The sequence below is a fragment of the Sus scrofa genome, chromosome 18 (genome assembly GCF_054392235.1).
Source record: "Sus scrofa isolate SSC_HxYL_T2T_F1_AM1 chromosome 18, Sscrofa_HxYL_maternal_Yorkshire_Landrace_v2.0, whole genome shotgun sequence".
Classification (NCBI taxonomy): Eukaryota; Metazoa; Chordata; class Mammalia; order Artiodactyla; family Suidae; genus Sus; species Sus scrofa.
In genome coordinates this window covers 61,537,129-61,555,074 of record NC_139400.1, presented here as the reverse complement: position 1 = coordinate 61,555,074, position 17,946 = coordinate 61,537,129, and the positions used below count along the sequence as shown (strand labels likewise).

The following is a 17,946-nucleotide window of genomic DNA, read 5'->3' as shown; positions in this document are numbered from 1 at the left end:
ACCCAGACCACAGCAGTACCCAGAGCCACAGCAGTGACAATGAACCCTTAACCTGCTAAGCCACCAGGGAACTCCCGTGCTATATACTATGTAATGTTTCATAAGAAAGGATACATAAAGCAGTTAGCTAAGGACCTGTCACAAGGTAAGTTGTCAGTAAATGCTGGCCCTACAACCAGCACGCTCATTCCTACTGCTGCTCTTTGCTACCAGAGCTCTGGCTGGTCAAGGCCCTAGCCATGCTCCCTTCACTGCATCCTGGGCATTCCTTTCCTCGGGACCTCAGGGCGAGCCAGGGTGGGGTCAGCCCTCCTGATACTCTTGGGGTCACCTAGGAGCACCCCACCCTGCCTCTTCTGACAAAGCAAAGAGATAAGCGACTTGTCTGCCCTTAGCAAAATGGATCTTTTCTCCCTGAACGTAAATTCAAGGATAGGATTATACTGTAGTTTTAGTTCAAAAGTTGATTCCCATGGAAAAAAAAAAATGGGGATACAGGGACAAACACTTCAAAGTCTGATTTCTCTGAAATTCCTGCCCATTTTCCACTCATTCTAACAGATCTTGATTTGGGGGTTTGGTGAATTACCAATTCCCCATCCCCAAAGCAGCAGGCAAAAAGGCAAAATGACATCCTTTCCCAAAAAGAAAACACACCCTGAAACAGAATGATACTGAAACAGAGCAGCATGGTGTGACCTGATCATGGACCGCGTCTCATGAACTAACAGCATCTAGAAAGTCCCTGGGTCGTGGCATTTGTTTTTAAGGTGCTGTATTCTCTGATAACACCAGATCCTATCAACCACGGCACCCTTTGGTGGGAACGCATGGATTGGAGCCATGATATTCACCAGTAGTAAGGAAAAAGGACGGGAGAGACCATGCGAACTGCTGATTTAACCAACTAAACAAATAAGCCTGTGCGATGTCATTTACCCGGAAATGTCCACAATTTAAGGTAAACAGATACTTAGAACATCTCAAGAGCCCCAAACTGGGATCTCTTATTTAAGTGAGAAGCCTCCCAGCTGGAGCCTTCAGGTACTGCCTGGAAATAATTAATCAGAAATAGGAAGTTAGGAGTTCCCACTGTGGCTCAACGGGTTAAGAACCTGACTAGTATCCCTGAAGATGTGGGTTCGATCCCTGGCCTCGCTCAGTGGGTTAAGGATCTGGCACTGCTGTGAGCTTCTGCATAGGTCGTAGATGTAGCTCAGATCTGGTGTTGCCATGGCTATTGTGCAGGCCAGCAGCTGCAGCTCAGATTCGACCCCTAGCCTGGGAACTGCTATATGCTGCAAGTGCAGCACTGAAAAAGAGGGAAGGAAAAAAGAAATAGGAAGTTAGGTTCCACGGTTTGAGCCTTGCTTCTTGTTGAGTCCTCTTACAGGTGGTACAGACGACATTTCCAGCAAAGAGCCAAGACAAGATGAGGCGCCTGCTTTAATTTCTACTTTGGAAGCGTGACTTCAAGAGCCAGCTAGAACAAATCCTTTATCCACAGCAGTCTGGCCCGCTGAGTTTAGGTGTGTCTTCCAGGGGCTGGTGTGAACTTTTCTGGTACCATCAGCACCCTCATAATCCTTGTAATTGCTATGATTACTCTTAACTACAGACTAGAGTGGCTTCTGGGTTGTCTCTTCTAATTCTTGGCAAGATGCGTCTGACGCACACTTTCCCTCCTTCTTTAAATCATCCTTATTTGAAGCGATAACAGAGAGGTCCATCAAGGAACTATTATTATCTAAATAGCTCTCCTCCAGAATCAAATCCCAGGTGTGCTAGGGGCCTCTGGCTTAATAAAGGTGAAAATACGAGGCCCTTTGAAAGTGCCAAGCTTTTAGATTTAGCTGGATCTTGTAAGACTCGACTTCATGTTGATTAAGACTTTACATCCCAGGCACACTGCTCATTGTGCTAGAATTTTAGCCCTTCTGAGGGTGTCAGACTTTTCAAAAATAAATTAAACTCCTGTAATTTATTATGCTGTGGCGCAGTGTGTTAAGAATCTGACTGCGACGGCTGCGGTTACTGTGGAGACGCGGGTTGGATCCCGGTGCAGCGGGCTAAAGGATCATGCATCACTGCAGCTGTGGTGTAGGTCGAGGTCGAGGCTTGGATCAACCCCTTGCTGGGAACTTCCAAACACTTATGGTGCGGCCACAAAAAAAATTAAAAATTAAAAAAATAAAATATGACAGAAGTGTATCTGATGTCTTGGGGGAACAATGTGTTGACATTATTCAATAGAAAAGAAGAAGTAACCTCTACAAAAAGAGACCACAATGTCCTCAGGGTCCCTGTGGTCACGGCTTCAGAGAACTTAGCCCCAGGCACAGGGAATAAGATCGGTGGAGAAGGAGAAGAGCCTGGCCACTGGAAGAGGGACCACGCAGCCTCTTAGTGCACCGCGTTCCTCCCAAAGAAAGCGAGTCTTCTGAGACCACAGGTGAGGACAGATGCAACTGACTGGCGATGTTTCCGGCATGTGCAGAAGAAGTACCTGTTCCGACAAGCCTCGGGGCACCCGCACAGGCCCGCTGACTTAGTGGCAACAGCTCTTTGGGGCTTTACTTCTATTGTCTGTAAAATGTGAGGATTTGGATGAGATAATCTGCATCCTACCCACTAGAGTTGAAGTCCCTCTTTTTAAAAAATTCTTTCTTTGTTAAGGTATAGTTGATTTACAATGCTGTCCCAATTTCTGCTGTATCCCCATCACGTTTTATCCCAAGAGGTGGGATATGGTTCCCTGCCCATCCATTCTGTTTTGGTTTTGTTGTCGTTGTTTCTTTTTTAGGACTGCACCTGTGGCATATGGAAGTCACCAGGCTAAGGGCTGCATTGAGGCTACACCTGCCAACCTACGCCACAGCCATAGCCACACCAGATCCGAGCAGCATCTGCAACCTACGCCGCAGCTTATGGTCACGCCAGATCTTTAATCCACTGAGTGAGGCCAAGGATTGCGTCCCCATCCTACAGATACTAGACAGATTCTGAACCCGATGAGCCACAATGGGAACAAATGTAATAAATGCATCTACTAACCCCAGACTCCCCAGCCACCCCCTCCCTCCCTGCTCTCAAGTGTCTTTTGATCCTCAAACCTAATGTTTTCTAGGATTTGAACCATTGGTTCCCGCCTGGCTTTGATTAGCTTTGACCGTTCCTGTTACATCTGCAACTTGAATAAAGTTCAGTTTAAACACTTAGTGACACTGCATCTGCGTGCCCTCCAAGCAAGGTCTGCTTTTCCTTCCTCGCTCCCTCTCTCGACTGGCATTGCCATCACCGCCGTGACGAATGTCCCTCCCCCATTACTCCCTCCCCAGGCCACTCTGGTCTTCGATGCTGATATTTCTCCCTGGGGAAATGCAAGAGTCTGGCTTTATGCTGATGGATTTGGATGGTGCTTGATTGGAAGAAAGCAGGACCAGCTCGCCACGCAGAAGGTTCGGTACTGAGCCTGGGCTTAAACGCTAAAGGAGCTTTTACCAGTGAATTCACAGCTATTAGATGTTTTTATATTAACAACACTTTTCCCTTCCAGGTTTGTGCATTTTATCTTTATTCTTTCAAATCCTGAAATTGCTTGGATAACAGAGAGGGTTTATATATTACACACACACACACATACGCACACACACAGACACGCACACACACACATTTCTAAGAGCAGCCTGAACTTTTAGGGGAAATTGAAGAGGCTTTGTGTCAAGTACAGCTAAATCCAGCCTTTCCATATCAAACCTCTGCTAGAAAATTACTGTGCAGATGATAAGGCAGAAAGATATAATAAAAAGTGACTCTACTCAATTTACACTGCAATATTGGTATGACTGAATATTTCTCATTCAGGGGCCTGATAAAATCGCTAAACTGTATTGCAGATAAATAAAGGAGGCTTCTGTCAAGAATAAACACCATTAATCATGAAGTCTTACCCTCTGAGAGCCTGTGCTATGCATCTGCACAAATACACCAACACAACCAGCAGGCAACACATGCTTCTCTCCTTTATGCTCCTTGGGTTTAAGTTGGTCTCCTTTCTTGCTCTGTATGATTCGGGCAGCAAGAGCATTTTGGAAACACCCTTATTACATTTTAACTTTACAGTCTGTAACCAGGTCCTTTATTACAACATGCAGGAAAAATTGGTTGCGTTTCTTAGGGGTGAAAAAACCCCTTGATAATGAACTAATGTTCTTGTTAATTGCATACCTACTCCCTCTCTCTCTCTCTCTCTCTCTCTCTCTCTCTCTCTCTCTATATATATATATATATATATATATATATATATATATGATCTCTACTGTATTTCGTCAAGGGTAGGATGCTATAGATCCAAAGATCCAACATCATTTTAGGAACCACTCAGAATGACAGTTGATCCTTATTGCTTTCAACTTTTATATTATACTTATGAAAAGAGCTCTTTTAGACTTATGCAGAGACTTCTGTCATATATCACTGCAGTACTTGCACAAAAAAGAAAATCTAACGTGAGGTAATTTTATGAAGCAATACGTGACACCTCCTCATGACTGTCGTCTTACCAACGGCGACGGTAAAACGCGACTGACTGTAAGATACATTCCGATTTCAGCGATGTGAAAAGGTGAAGAACGGATCTACGACTTGGGAGAGACGCTTCGGGACGGTAATGGACACATCTCAGGTAATTCTGCCGTTTTCACACACCTGTGACGTGTCTCCTTGCTCCTTCACTGCATTGTTGATATCAAAGTGGTACAAACATAAGTTTGTTTTCTATGTCTGTGAGACTATTTATTTCTGTTTTGTAAATAAGTTCTCTTGTGTCATTTTTTAGATTCCACAAATACGTGATATACTCGGATTTTCATATTAATTGAGGCTTCTAATCAAACAGGACCGTGTGGTTTTCTGGTCCCCCTGTCATTCCAAAGGGAACCTCTCTGAGGGACATATGCACAAGGCACAGGTGGTGGCCCAGGCGCTGCTAAAGGGTGTGAGGAAGACTGCAGGAGCTACACCCCGAGTTTGGGCGCGACTCTCAGCAGAGCTTCACCCGAGGAGAGGGCAGGAGAGCAAACTGACCCGCGGGCATGTGTGTCTTGGCACCTGATGTGTTCATGGCGTCCTCGTCCGTGTGGCCCGAACACACAGGGAAAAACCGTGACCAAACCTAAACTTTCCATAACTGTGGGATGTTAAGAAGAGATCCCAAAGATTATTTACTCCGGCTGCTTTATTCCACAGACGGAAACAAGGAGACCCAGAGAGACCAGGACAAGTGTTCAAGGATGGGGCTGACTGGTGGGCCAGCCCAGACGGGACTCACAGAGGCCCACGCGCACTGCGAAAACAGCTGAGAAACGGGCTTAAAGGAGAGGCTCGTTGGAAGCCACGTGCCGATAGTTAGGTTTGAATTTTCTAGAATTACACTTCTAGGAACACGGGAAGAAAAGCATTATCATGGGCCCATGTCACCAGCATCCTGTGGGGTGGGCAGGGGTAGTGCTCAGAGGTGATTACACAGCAAAGCTGTAATCTAGTCCTACTCTGGAGGGGTGTTTAATTGGGTTACCCCGGGAAATAGCGTGGCAGCTGTGCTTCGGCTCACTAGGGGATCTGTTTTCAGAGCCACTCCAAGGAAGAAGGGCCTCTTCTGGCCAAAAGAGGTTTAACTTCCGTCTTCCAGACAAATTCTCCCTGTGCGAAGAAAAACCTTGATCCCATAGAGTGGGTGGGACTGATTTGCCAAAGAGGGCACAGGCCGAGACACTGCCACGGAAAGTGTGCCCAACAAGAGTCAAAAATCAGACCTCAAGAGCCCAGTTCAAATCATTTCTGAAAACCTCTTTGGCCCTCTTTTGGGAAGTTTCAAGTCAAAACTACTGCCAACAAGTGCAGGCCCCCTGTTAGATACAGCAACACCCCCCTCGGCTCATCAGAGCCAAGATTCTTATGTATTAAAAAATGAGTGAAAACTGGTGAATGATTCCCTTATGAATTCTGCTCTCATGACAGCTGAATTCTGTCTAATGGTATCACGATGCTATAACAATACCTGCAGTGAAGGTATGATGATCAATAAAGAGTCAAGTATTTAATCAATAGTAAAAACCGTAATTCCTAAGTTCATTCACCATCCACCTTTGTCTCAGTCATAAACCATACTTCGGAAAACACACACACATGAGAAAACAGGATGGCGGGGATTGAGATATCTGAATAATTTTCATGACTCTTGTTCATTATTTCTACACAGAGGGAACTACATCCTCTATGCACAATGATCACGGAATTCCCGGTGTAGATTTAACGCAAATGGAGCTAGGAGACTCCCTCCTACCCAGCCCAGATGATCTATGCTTAAATCCTATGTCTGAATTAGTAGGCACGAGTGTAATAACCTAAACTGCCCTTCTTCAAGAGCCGTATTCACACCGAAAGGAAACCAGGGGCCTTGCACACTCCTCCTCCAGGGAGTGTCAAGCTAGAGATGATTCCACAGCAGCTATGTGATTACACTACCGCCTCCCTAATGAGGCTGCAAAGTGTCTTTAGGTCTCCACGTTAGGGGCACTTGCAAGCGCTCTGCTTGGCACAGACCCATGGCCGTTCGAAGCCGTGGACTAATCACACCGGCCGGAATCAAATGGGCTGGAAGAATTCTCAGAGACTTGGCTCCGAGAGGAATGTAATTCATGCAGAAAAGCGCTGTCAGAGCGAGGCCGGGAACCTCGTGGGAAGAAAGCAAAATAAACAGTTCAACAAAGAAAACAAAGAAGGGCCACTAGCCTTTTCTAAAGCTTGAGTACACTGAGACTTTCAAGCCCCCCCCCCCGCCCCCCGCCCCCCAGCAAAGACCTCATCAAAGAAGACCCTTGCAAAGCAAACAGATCCAAAAGGCTGTTTCCTTGGATGCTCGAGGGGAAGGGCCCAGACCCGGCTTTTCAGTCTCTGCCATTCAGAACCCTCCTGCCTCCCTCCTCCCAGCAAACAGAGAAACCACAAACAACAATAGCCCACAGAACTGGACAGTCCCCCGTCGGCCCGGGGCCCAAAGCTGGGGCAGGTGCGCAAGTCAACCCCACTGAAAAATGGCACACGCACCGCGGCGTCCGACTGGCCCTCCCGAGGGTACCACCGGCCTGGGTCACATCCACACTCCAGAGATGAGGGGCTCAAGGGCTTTGGCTTCGAAAATCCGCACAAACAGCACGTGACGTTCACCACGGGGTGAGGCTGCGCCTTGGAGAGACGCCCTCCACAGAGCTCAGTGCAGCCTTGGGCCCAAAGCAGAGCCTCTGCTTTCAGCACCCCCCTCACCCCACAATCCCCCCCGCACGAAATTCCACGATGTCCAGCAAAGTCTTGAATCGGACTCTTCTTCCTGTAGTCCAGTAACTACCTATAGCTCAGAAGCCCTGAAATCCAAAGACGGAGCGAGCAGATCCCGATCATTAAAACAAGATTAAAATACTTGAGGCTGCCCTTCTGTTCGCCTCTTGACTACTTCCATTAGGAAGAGGATCACGAAGTCTTTTATTGACTAAGCTCAAGGACAGGCTGAGATTACCGCGAGGAGAATGGACAGACTTGGGCATTGTCTGCCTGTGTATTTATATATGCATATGAGTGTGTAAATACATAGAGTGTGTGTGTGTGTGTGTGTATACACGTGGGTATATGTGTGAATAGGGAAATAATGACAGTATGTAAAATAACAGAAAGTGTTTATTTTAAATAAAGAAACCCAACATGTTAGGTAATATTCACACAATCTCATATAATCCTTATTTTAATGTGCTATGTCCCAAGCAAATACAGATGGAAACACCTTTGAAAATCAGAGACCCCTTTGGAAGTCTGATCGCCTTTGTTGCTGATTTAACTTCTGAATTTGTCCCTGAAAACTTTCACCAGGGGCCTGTAAGATTTATGTTGGAAACAATGCCTGCTAGCAATACGGAGATTTTGTTTTGTGGGGGAGTCAGAGATCACGATGAATGGAGGCATTTTGGTAAGCCGGGGAATGCTTTCTTTGGACTCTGTCTTAAAAATGTAAATCATATTCAAGCAACAGGGTCTGGTGATTTGTTTTGCAAATGAGGCAGATGATTTCACTGCCAGCGCCTCTCTATTCCCACCCCCTAGAGTCACGATACTGTTCATTTCTGACGACCTTGGCACTATCTGGCTACTATCTGAATGCACCTAGAACTGTATTGGTTGGTTTTCTGGTTAGTGCCTAACTCATTCCAGCCTGTAGGAGATACACATGAACCTTGCCGGGCCCAGAATGCATTAACTTAATGCACTGAGTTAATGTAACTCAACTCCCTCAGGGATTACTGGGACCCCGGAGTGGGATCAGGAAGCTTAGGAACAATCCACAGGCCCCCCAAAGCGAGGAGCACTGAGGGACCCGTACAGGTGAACCTCCAAAAGAACGACTTCAAAGAGTTCTCTGGTAGCCTGGCAGAGAAAGGCTCTGGTGTTGTCACTGCCACGGCCCGGGTTCAATCCCTGGCCCAGGAGCTTCTGCATGTGCAGGATTGGCCAAAAAATAAAAAATAAAAATAATAATAATGACTTCAACTGCCACTCCCACACTATTCATTTTTGTATTTTTTTTTTTTTTTTGGTCTTTTTAGCTATTTCTTGGGCCGCTCCCGCGGCATATGGAGGTTCCCAGGCTAGGGGGTCCAATCGGAGCTGTAGCCACCAGCCTACGCCAGAGCCACAGCAACGCAGGATCCAAGCCGCGAATGCAACCTACACCACAGCTCACGGCAACGCCGGATCCTTAACCCACTGAGCAAGGCCAGGGACTGAACCCGCAACCTCATGGTTCCTAGTCGGATTCGTTAACCACTGTGCCACAACGGGAACTCCTCATTTTTGTATTTAGATGTTCAGAGAGAGGCTAAGTTTCTATTCTCTATAACAGTCCCAATGAAGAATTTTTAATGACACTGTTACCTCTGTAGTTGGATAAGAAAGTTTTAAACATCTATAACTTATAAACTTATGGGATGTTTCATTACTCGGCATATTAGTGGCTGGATACTAGAAAATCTAAGGCTTGAGGTTGGAGGTCCTTATTTATATATTTGGAAATGTACAGTTGGCTCTTTGCGTCTAGGGCTCCAAATCTATGGGTTCAACCAACCATGGATAGAAACTATTTGGAGAGAAATTCCAGAAAATTCCAAAAAGCAAAACTTGACATCATAGCATGCTGGCAACTATTCACATATCACGTCCATTGCACTAGGTATTGTAAGTAATCTAGAGATGACCCGATGCATATGGGAGGATTTGGGTTCTATGCAAATACTACACCATTTTACATAAGGGCTTGAGCATCCTCAGATTTGGGTACCTGTCGGGGTCCTGGAACCAACCCCCCACCGGACACGGAGGGAGGACTGTGCCCTCATGCCCTATTGTGTGCTTCCTGCCACTTCTTACCTTTCTGTATTTTTTTCCATAGCTGCATAGAGGGAGAGAGAGAGACAGAGTGGGAGAGCTGAGACGAGTGCAGGGTACAGAGCCCGCATCACACGTGGTGTCCTTCCATACCAGAGTTACAAAAATTGATGCAGTGTCACCAGTTCTGCCAGGTTAATGCAGGCGGTAAGCATGGGGCCAATAAGCCATTTAAACTGTCTAATTTTTGCCCAACGGCAATGTAATATGCCCATTACGCTTCTGATACGACGTTTATAAAGATCACATCGAAAGGAAAAAATGGCCACTTTTTTCCAGATTTTTTTTCAATAGGGTCATCAGAGGACGAGTCTGAAAACAGGTCTTCTGCTATTTTTCCTTTTAGGCTGAGTGGCCTTGGATCAACAGGGATGTAAAAATCTCGCTAATTTGTTACTTAGAATTCAGAAAGTTAGCGGGCAGATTCCTGGAAACACTTTTGCCATCACTGTATTTTTTGGAGGGATGAATTTTGCTGGGGGTGGGGTGGAGAATGCAACAGTAACAAAAAGAAATGACTGACAGGCAGCCCTGTGTCACCGGCCTTTGTTTCCCTGGGGAAGGGTCTGAAATGAACTGGGCTTGCTGTGCTGCTATAGGAAATGGCCTGTCTTTGTTTAGATGGAAAAAAGCAGGTTGCTACCTAAGGGAGGGTAAGATGACCACGCAGGAAACGCCGAGGGCCGCGTGGGCCTGGGCAGTATTGAGCACCTAAACCAAAGCAGAAAGTTGTCCCCTCGCTGGGAAAAATTCTATTCAAGTTCAGCGTTGCCCCATGCATACTTTGAAAAATAAATACAACGATGGCCGTACACTTCTGTTTTCTTTGAAGCCAGGCTTAACATGAGTGGCAGCATTGTACTCAAAGAAAAAAGTCTGTTACAGCCCAGTACCCCCCAGGCCCCCGCAACAGGCTGGACAGCAGGCTCTATAGAGCCGGCCTCTTCCGGTTCAGTGGCCTCGAATACCTTCAGTCAATATCTGCTCCCACCCGACTGCTGAGCGCAGCACAAAGGACATCGGAATTTACCCAAGAAGCTGGCGCTCAGACTCTCTGAATAGGCACCGTAATTAGGGCCTGCTTTCTCTGTAACCAATGACCGAATTCAATATTTCAGTCACTAGAAATATTGCACAACAAAACCATTAGATATGGAATGGATAAACGACAAGGTTGCTCCTGCAGAGCACAGGGAACTGGATTCGACACCCTGTGATAAACTCTTATGGAAAAGAATACACGACAAAAGAATATACAGATGTACGTGCAACTGCTTCACCTTCCTGTACAGCAGAAAGGAACCCAACTTTGGAAATCAACTCCACTTCAGGAAGACAGATGTTTCAAAAAAAGAATGATGGCAAAGCAGAAAAAAAGGAGTATCTGCCCTTGGAGCACCATTTATGTGCGTCACGTTCATTTCCTAACGCAGAGTCAAGGGTGGGCGGGTTCGCCTGGGTTTATGCCACAAGTTCATTAAAGGTTTTTAAGGTCAGGAGGAGAAACGTATGAATAGCACGCTACACTGGACACTGTGGATGCAGGTGGTCTAACGTGGTGCTCAGAGACGAGGCAGGCCCGTGGGGACCCGCTCTGTGGCACAGGGAACTCTACCCAATATTCTGCAATACTCTTTAGGGGGAAAGCATATGAAAAAGGCTGGATGTGTGTCCATGTCTAAGTGACTCCCTTTGTTGTACAGCAGAAATGCTCGCCCCATCATGAACGAACTACACTTCAATACAACCTTAAAAAGTGAAAAGCAGAGAACCACAATAAAGCAACTATCGCAACAGTGTGAGTCCCAGGATGGTTTCGGTTTCCTGTGCATGTACAAGTTGTGTATACCCTACACTGTAGTCTATTAGGTGTGCGAATAGCAATGAACGTGCTTTCATGCAACACTATTTTATTGCTTAAAAAAAAAAAAGCCCGCCATCGGTGAGCAAAGGCTGTTGGGAAGATGTCCCCATAGCCGTGCTCAAGACAGGGTTGCCACGAACCTTCCATTTGTAAGCATGGAAAGACCTGTGAAGTGCCACCAAGTGAAGCGCTGGGAAACAGGGTGCGCCTGAAATGTACTATGCCAGCACACCATCACACCCGAGCAGTCTCTGTAACCTTGGGGGGAGGGCCCGAACCCTGGGGGGAGCAGGACTTGCCTTTGTTCATTTTAAATTGTACTGTTCAACGCGTCGGAACCAGTAAGGCTCCCCCCACAAATACAAGGTTTAGCTCCATCTCCGCCCTGCACTGGGGGCTTTCCTTGGGAACAGAAAGAATGAAGTCACGAATATGCGTTAGGAGATCCTCGCGGCGTTTTAAGCAGAGGGCTGGACCGGAGGCTGCCTGCGAGTGAGTGAGTACCCGATCGACACCACCAGGCAGAGGACCAAACTCACACAGGACGCGCGTTCGGGAGGGAGCAGAGGTCAGAGGGCACCTGGGTCGTCACTCTAGTCATCTGCCTACTTTCTTTCTCTGAAGCTTTTACCATAATGATCTATCTTTTCTTAGAGCTTTCTCTGCCTGGACAGAAATGTATTTATTCACACACCAACCTCGCCACGTATCTCTCAGCTCTCCACCTGAAAAGGCAGCCCTAACCATGGGGGCAGAGCCTTGCTTACGGCCAAGGGGCTCTCTTTCCCGGCTGATGTGAATGACCCACGTGTCCTGTCCTCTCCCCAGGTGCCAGGAAGGGACTGCATGTGGTGGGAGGAACAGCTCTTCTTACTTAGATGGAATAATTCCAGTGAGTCAGGCAGCCTTGGAAAGAGCCGCACGGACTCAACTAATAGAAAAAAAAAAAAAAAGAGCAGCCGTAGAACAGAACCTGAGAGCTCATTTCCTCCGGGAGAGAAAAGAGAAGCTGATTTTCTGAAATGAGCTAGTAAAGTGGCTGGTGAAATGCGTCAGCCTCTCGGAGCACCGGCCTGGGAGGCAGTGCTGCTCACATCCGCAGCACCACACAAGGGAAGCTCAGCTCCTCCGGTGAGAAGGTCTGTGGGGTGCGAATCATTGTCATGAGTTAGTAACTGAGGCGGACCCTGCTTTGGAAAATGAACTGCAGAGCTCAGCAGGAAGCAAACGATCAGTCCAAAATTCAATTCACATTGGTCCCTAAATGAGAAAACTTGGACCAAAAAACAAACAAACAAAACCCAACAACAAAAAAACTGTACGTAAAAGATCGGTATTCTTTTTTCTCAAGTGAAAGTCCAGAATGAGTGTGGAATGTGAAGCTGTAATTTGGTTTTCTATGAATACACTAGATCTAGTTTTCAAAAGAAAGTGTGCTTAAATCAAAGAAAAGGAAAAGCAGACACTCGAAATGTACATTAATGCGAAAGGTCACCTGAAAATACAATGCTTGGAGTTCCCTTGTGGTGCAGCAGGTTAAGGATTCGGTGTTGTCACTGCAGCAGCTCCTGTCCCTGCTGTGGTGTAGGTTTGATCCCTGGCCTGGGAACTTCCACATGCTGCAGGCTTGGCAAAAAAACACCAAAAACCAAAAAACAAAAGCACCTCTTTCTGGGGGAGAGGGATGGGATATCTTAATTGTTTACATTTTCAAGTAATTTTAAAACACGCAGTCATCGTCAGCTAGAAAAACATCATCCGTAGTCACAGGCTACAACATAGGTTACCCACTGCCCTGATGGCAACCACACAGAGCCTGGAACAGAGAGAAGCTCACGAAGAAGAAACATCCCCGAGAAACTACTACCTACGTGGCTACGGATCCGTGCTGTCATTAATGCTCAGAGCAAACAACAGAATAAAAAAGTACTTCATGATTGCTTTTTTTTTTTTTTTTTTCTAGAACATTGTCCTGTTTTTCCAAATGGCTTTTACTAAAACATGGATTCTGTGGTCAGAGCAAATAAATGAGTAGAGGCTCGAGAGAGAGACAGTTCAGTTGCCTACTGAGCCTACGTCCTGGTGCATTCAGTGCGAAAAAGCTTTCAGAAGAAAAAGGGAAATTGCTGATATCCAGTGTTTCTTGGTTTTCAAACTCCTTGAATTAAATAAACAATGCAGGAACCATACATTCTAAATGACAGCCTTCACGCGACAACTCCGGAAAAGATACTGCTTGTAAATCCCGAATTGAAATTCACGATTTTGAGTTAAGAAAGGAAAGACTAATAAATTCTAACATTATTTCCTGTCCTGTATTTAACAATTTAAATTTCCATACTCTGTCTACACTGCCTAAGCACAAACTGTGGATAACACTGTCAAGAACAAATTGGGGAAGCTAAAGGCATTCTATTTAACAAACTGCATTCTTCCACACGAACGGACGTATTTCCGTACATATTTATAAGGCTTGGAGGTTATTATTAGGCTGTAATTGCAGTTGTTCTAACACCTAATAAGCCATGGTTGGAAAAACAAAGGCAGGTTAATTTGTGATTTCCTCTACTCATTCAGAGGCAAATTAAGTGTCAAACAGCTAATACAGAACATATTTCATTTTATGAGATTTTAATTTAATTCTGCACCATATCGTTGATGCCTTAATATAGGGTGGTTTATCTAAAAAGAGGAGCCATTTATAAACCTCTTTCAATAGAATCTTTAATGATAGGATATGATAGCATAATTATCGCAGGGCCTGCCATCCTTCTAAACAGAGGTCTGTTGGCACTTCCATCAGCACCACAAATCCTGTTTCCAGAGACTTACAATTTAATTTTTAAAGTTGGCACCAGAAGAACAATTATGTGTACAGAACAATGAGGCTCTCCCCCAATGTTGTCTTCTTATAACGACAAATATTTATTCTAAAAACTTAGCCACCTCCCTTGATGTCACCTTCTAGAAGATAATTATAACGCAAGCATTCTGGAATTCAGCTTCTAGATAAAATCATTTTACTCTTCCAAGTTACTGCTTTACCCCCTCGGCAAAGATGCACTTTCAAGATTTCAGGGACCAAGCTATTTGCTGAGATTGCCCTCTGCTCCTACAAGGATCTGATCGCGGGCATCTATGTTTGCACCTCAGAGGGTGACAAAGCAACCCAGGGATTCGGGACTGAGCCAAGCCAGCATCTCTTGAGAATTTGCCACGATCCAGCCCAACTGTCTCTAATGCTAACTCCTTCTGTTTTTTAAATTTTTTTTTTTTTTTGGTCAAGCCCATGGCATGCATAAGCTCCCAGGCCAGGGATGGTCGGACCCAAGCTCCAGCAGTGACCTGGGCTGCTGCAGCGACAAGGCGGGATCCTTAACCCACTGTGCCACAAAAGAACTCCGCCTGCTCCTTAAGACCATGCTTAGAGCACCGTGTTTTCCAGAGCACTCCCGCAAAAGTGACTTCCTTGAACTCTGCCTGCAACGTTGGCCAGGCAGGTAAGGCAAGTAACCTCGACTCCACGCAATGAAACCAACATGTGCACGTGAGACGTTGCCAGAGCCCAGAACAGGCAAGTGTCTGGCCAGAACGGGATTCCAGCTCTCCCCGTGCTGGTCCGCCGCTTCCCAGCTTGGACACCTTGACCGGGTACTCAGTACCTTTCAGAAGTGCCCGGCCGAATGATGGGCAGGGGCTGCTAAACAGTCACTAACCGGGTAAGACGATTCAGCTGCAATGAAGGCACACACTGGAGTTCCCATTGTGGCTCGGCAGAAACAAACTTGACTAGCATCCTTGAGGATGCAGGTTCAATCCCTGGCCTCACTCAGTGGGTTAAGGATCCGTCATTGCCGTGAGCTGTGGTGTAGGTTGCAGACGTGGCTCGGATCCTGCATTGCTGTGGCTGTGGCGTAGGCTGGTGGCTACAGCTCCGATTCGACCCCTAGCCTGGGAACCTCCAGATGCTGCAGTTGCAGCCCCCCCGCAAAAAAAAAGCACAAAGTGCCCTGAGGAGCAGCCTCTGGGACAGCCGGCAGAGGTGACATGTGAAGCAGGCTTTGAAGGTGAGGAGTTTAAGATGCAGGGAGGGAAGACCCCTGCGCCAACACAGAGACAATGTCACATTATACAGGCACAGAGGTGCTTCGGACCCCAGCCTCCCGGAGCCTCCTTCCTAAGCTGTGTCTGCCCAGGGCACCGCTATGATGAGCAGTCGCAGGAGACCTGAGACCCACCCACCACCCCTGTGCTCAGCAGCGACTTGCCCTTGGCACCAACCAGAACTTCTCTTTGGAGGCTCAGGGTTACCTCCCAGCCTCACATCATAAATCTTGGCTACCTAACTATACAGCTAGGTAGCCAAGATCAACTTAGTCAATTGCTGGTAAATTATCCTCAAATGTAGCTGAAAAAGCGCAAGTACAGTCACCTCTTGATATCAGAACAGCATTGTTTCTAAGATCTTTAAAGGATACAAAACCCACGGACCCTCAAGTCTTTTATACACAATGGCAAGTATTTGCATATCACCTATGTACATCCTCCTGAATATTTTTTTTCTTTTGTTGACCGTCCCCACAGCCTGTGGAAGTTCCCGGGCCAGGGATGGATGCTGCGCCACAGCAGGGACCAGAGTCACAGCAGTGACAACACCGGCTGCTTAACCCACTGCGCCGCAAGAGAACCCCTCCTCCTGGAAAGGTTCAATCACCCCCCTAATTAGTTTCAATACCCATTACAATGTAAATGCCATGTAAATAGTTGCCAATGTGCAAAAATTCTTGTTTTGCTTTTGGGGACTTTGGGGAATGTTTTTCTCCAATATTTTCGATCCTTGGTTGGTTGAACCCGCAGATGCAGAACCCTAAGACACAAAGGGTCGACTATAGTAAAATTTGTAAAACCCAGCACAGCAGGCATATCTGAAAGGCTAGCCCCTCCCCTGAGGACTCTCCAAACTTGACCTGCTATGTCTTGGGGGTGTTTTTATCACTAAAGACTTATTTCTTTAGATACAGCAATCAGGGCCGAGAACATATGGTGTGAGCTATGTGAGGGCATGGAAACCTAGGGTTTTTGTTTTTTGGCTTTTTAGAGCTGCACCCACAGCACATGGAAGTTCCCAAGCTAGGGGTGGATTTGGAGCTGTAGCTGCCGGCCTACACCACAGCTCACAGCAACTCCAGATCCTTAACCTCATCGAGCGCGGCCAGGGATCGAACCCATATCCTCATGGATACTAGTTGGGTTTGTTACCACTGAGCCATAACGGGAACTCCTATAAAATGATTTTTGAAAGAGTGAAGCAAGCACTTAAATTCCATAGAAAATCTGATTTAAATTACTTGATCACTGGGTGTCCCCTGGTGACTCAATGGGTTAAGGACCCAGCATTGTCACCGCTGTGGCTCAGATGCCTGCTCTGGTGAGGGGTTCGATCCCTGGCCCAGGAACTTCCTCATGCAGGTTCGGCCAAAACAAAACTTACTTCCTCACTGCAGAGACCGGAGTCTGGGCGAAATCAGCTGTGCGGGTCTCCCAGGCCCCGTGGGCTCTGGCTGCTCAGCGCCACAGGTCAGATCCTCGTTGGAGATCCTGCAGTCACCTCCGAGGCGCAGCATCTCAGTAGAATGGGATGCATCCCTCGGCAAGTTGCAGTCTGAACTTGGAATTTCTTTCCCTTTGCATGGGTGGAGGGGGGCTTTAAATTGGCCTCTTGGCTTTACTGAGGGTATTTTTAGCAGGCTTCGAACCCTGTAAATACTTACTCGTGTTCCAGTAAAAAGTCGAAGCGTAAGTCACAAGTTTCTGCATTCTCTCTCTCTAAATACCCACTTCTCCTTTAATGCTTATGGAAGTCTGAACACAGATTTATTACTTACCTCCAGGCAAATGTGCTCTGAAATTACAAGTCAGTAATGGGAGATGGATCCAAAAAACCGTTGGTAAAATATTATATGTGTACTTGGGCATAGAGTTAGGGTTGTTAATATCAATTAATTCTGTTCACAGAGGAGGACTTGTTCTAAAACAACTTCATTTTTCTTTGGCGTATGTGTAATTACACAGCTGTAACTAATAGCCATGGAGATGCAATCTACCATCCAAATAACCAGCATTATTCTTCAAAGTATCATGTGGGCTTTTCTAAGTTTACTGTCTCAGAAGGAAGGGTGATTACCAGATATGACGAAATGTAACGGCAAGGCCATTCATAAAGGCCCCCCTGCCCCCCACCCCGAGAGTGACCCCAGTGATTAGAGGAGATGTCAGTTTTCTGGACGGTACTGCAGAAGAGCAGGATGGCATTTCAGTTTAGGGAAGGGGCGTGCTGCCCCCTGATCTCCCTTCCCGCCCCCTCCCCCCCAAATGAGTAAGATAACATTTCTTTCCGGCAGATTTTCTTCTTCCTTTTCCAATGTGTGTTATCACTCCCATTCCTTCCCTTTATCTTTGTGTAAACCACGTGCTCGATCCCATGTGCCGTTTTGTTTGGGTGACACTCCCATCCATCAAGTGGCGGCTGGTGGACGCACCACAGGGGCTATGAAAATGCACCATGAAAATTTCATTACGATTCACTGTGATCC

General features: G+C 46.5%; 1 protein-coding gene across 10 annotated transcripts in view; it reads right to left on the bottom strand.

Moving 5' to 3' along the window:
* The window catches only part of GLI3 (GLI family zinc finger 3), a 294,394-nt gene that overhangs the window by 110,435 nt on the left and 166,013 nt on the right, over positions 1–17,946 (bottom strand). The window lies entirely within an intron of this gene.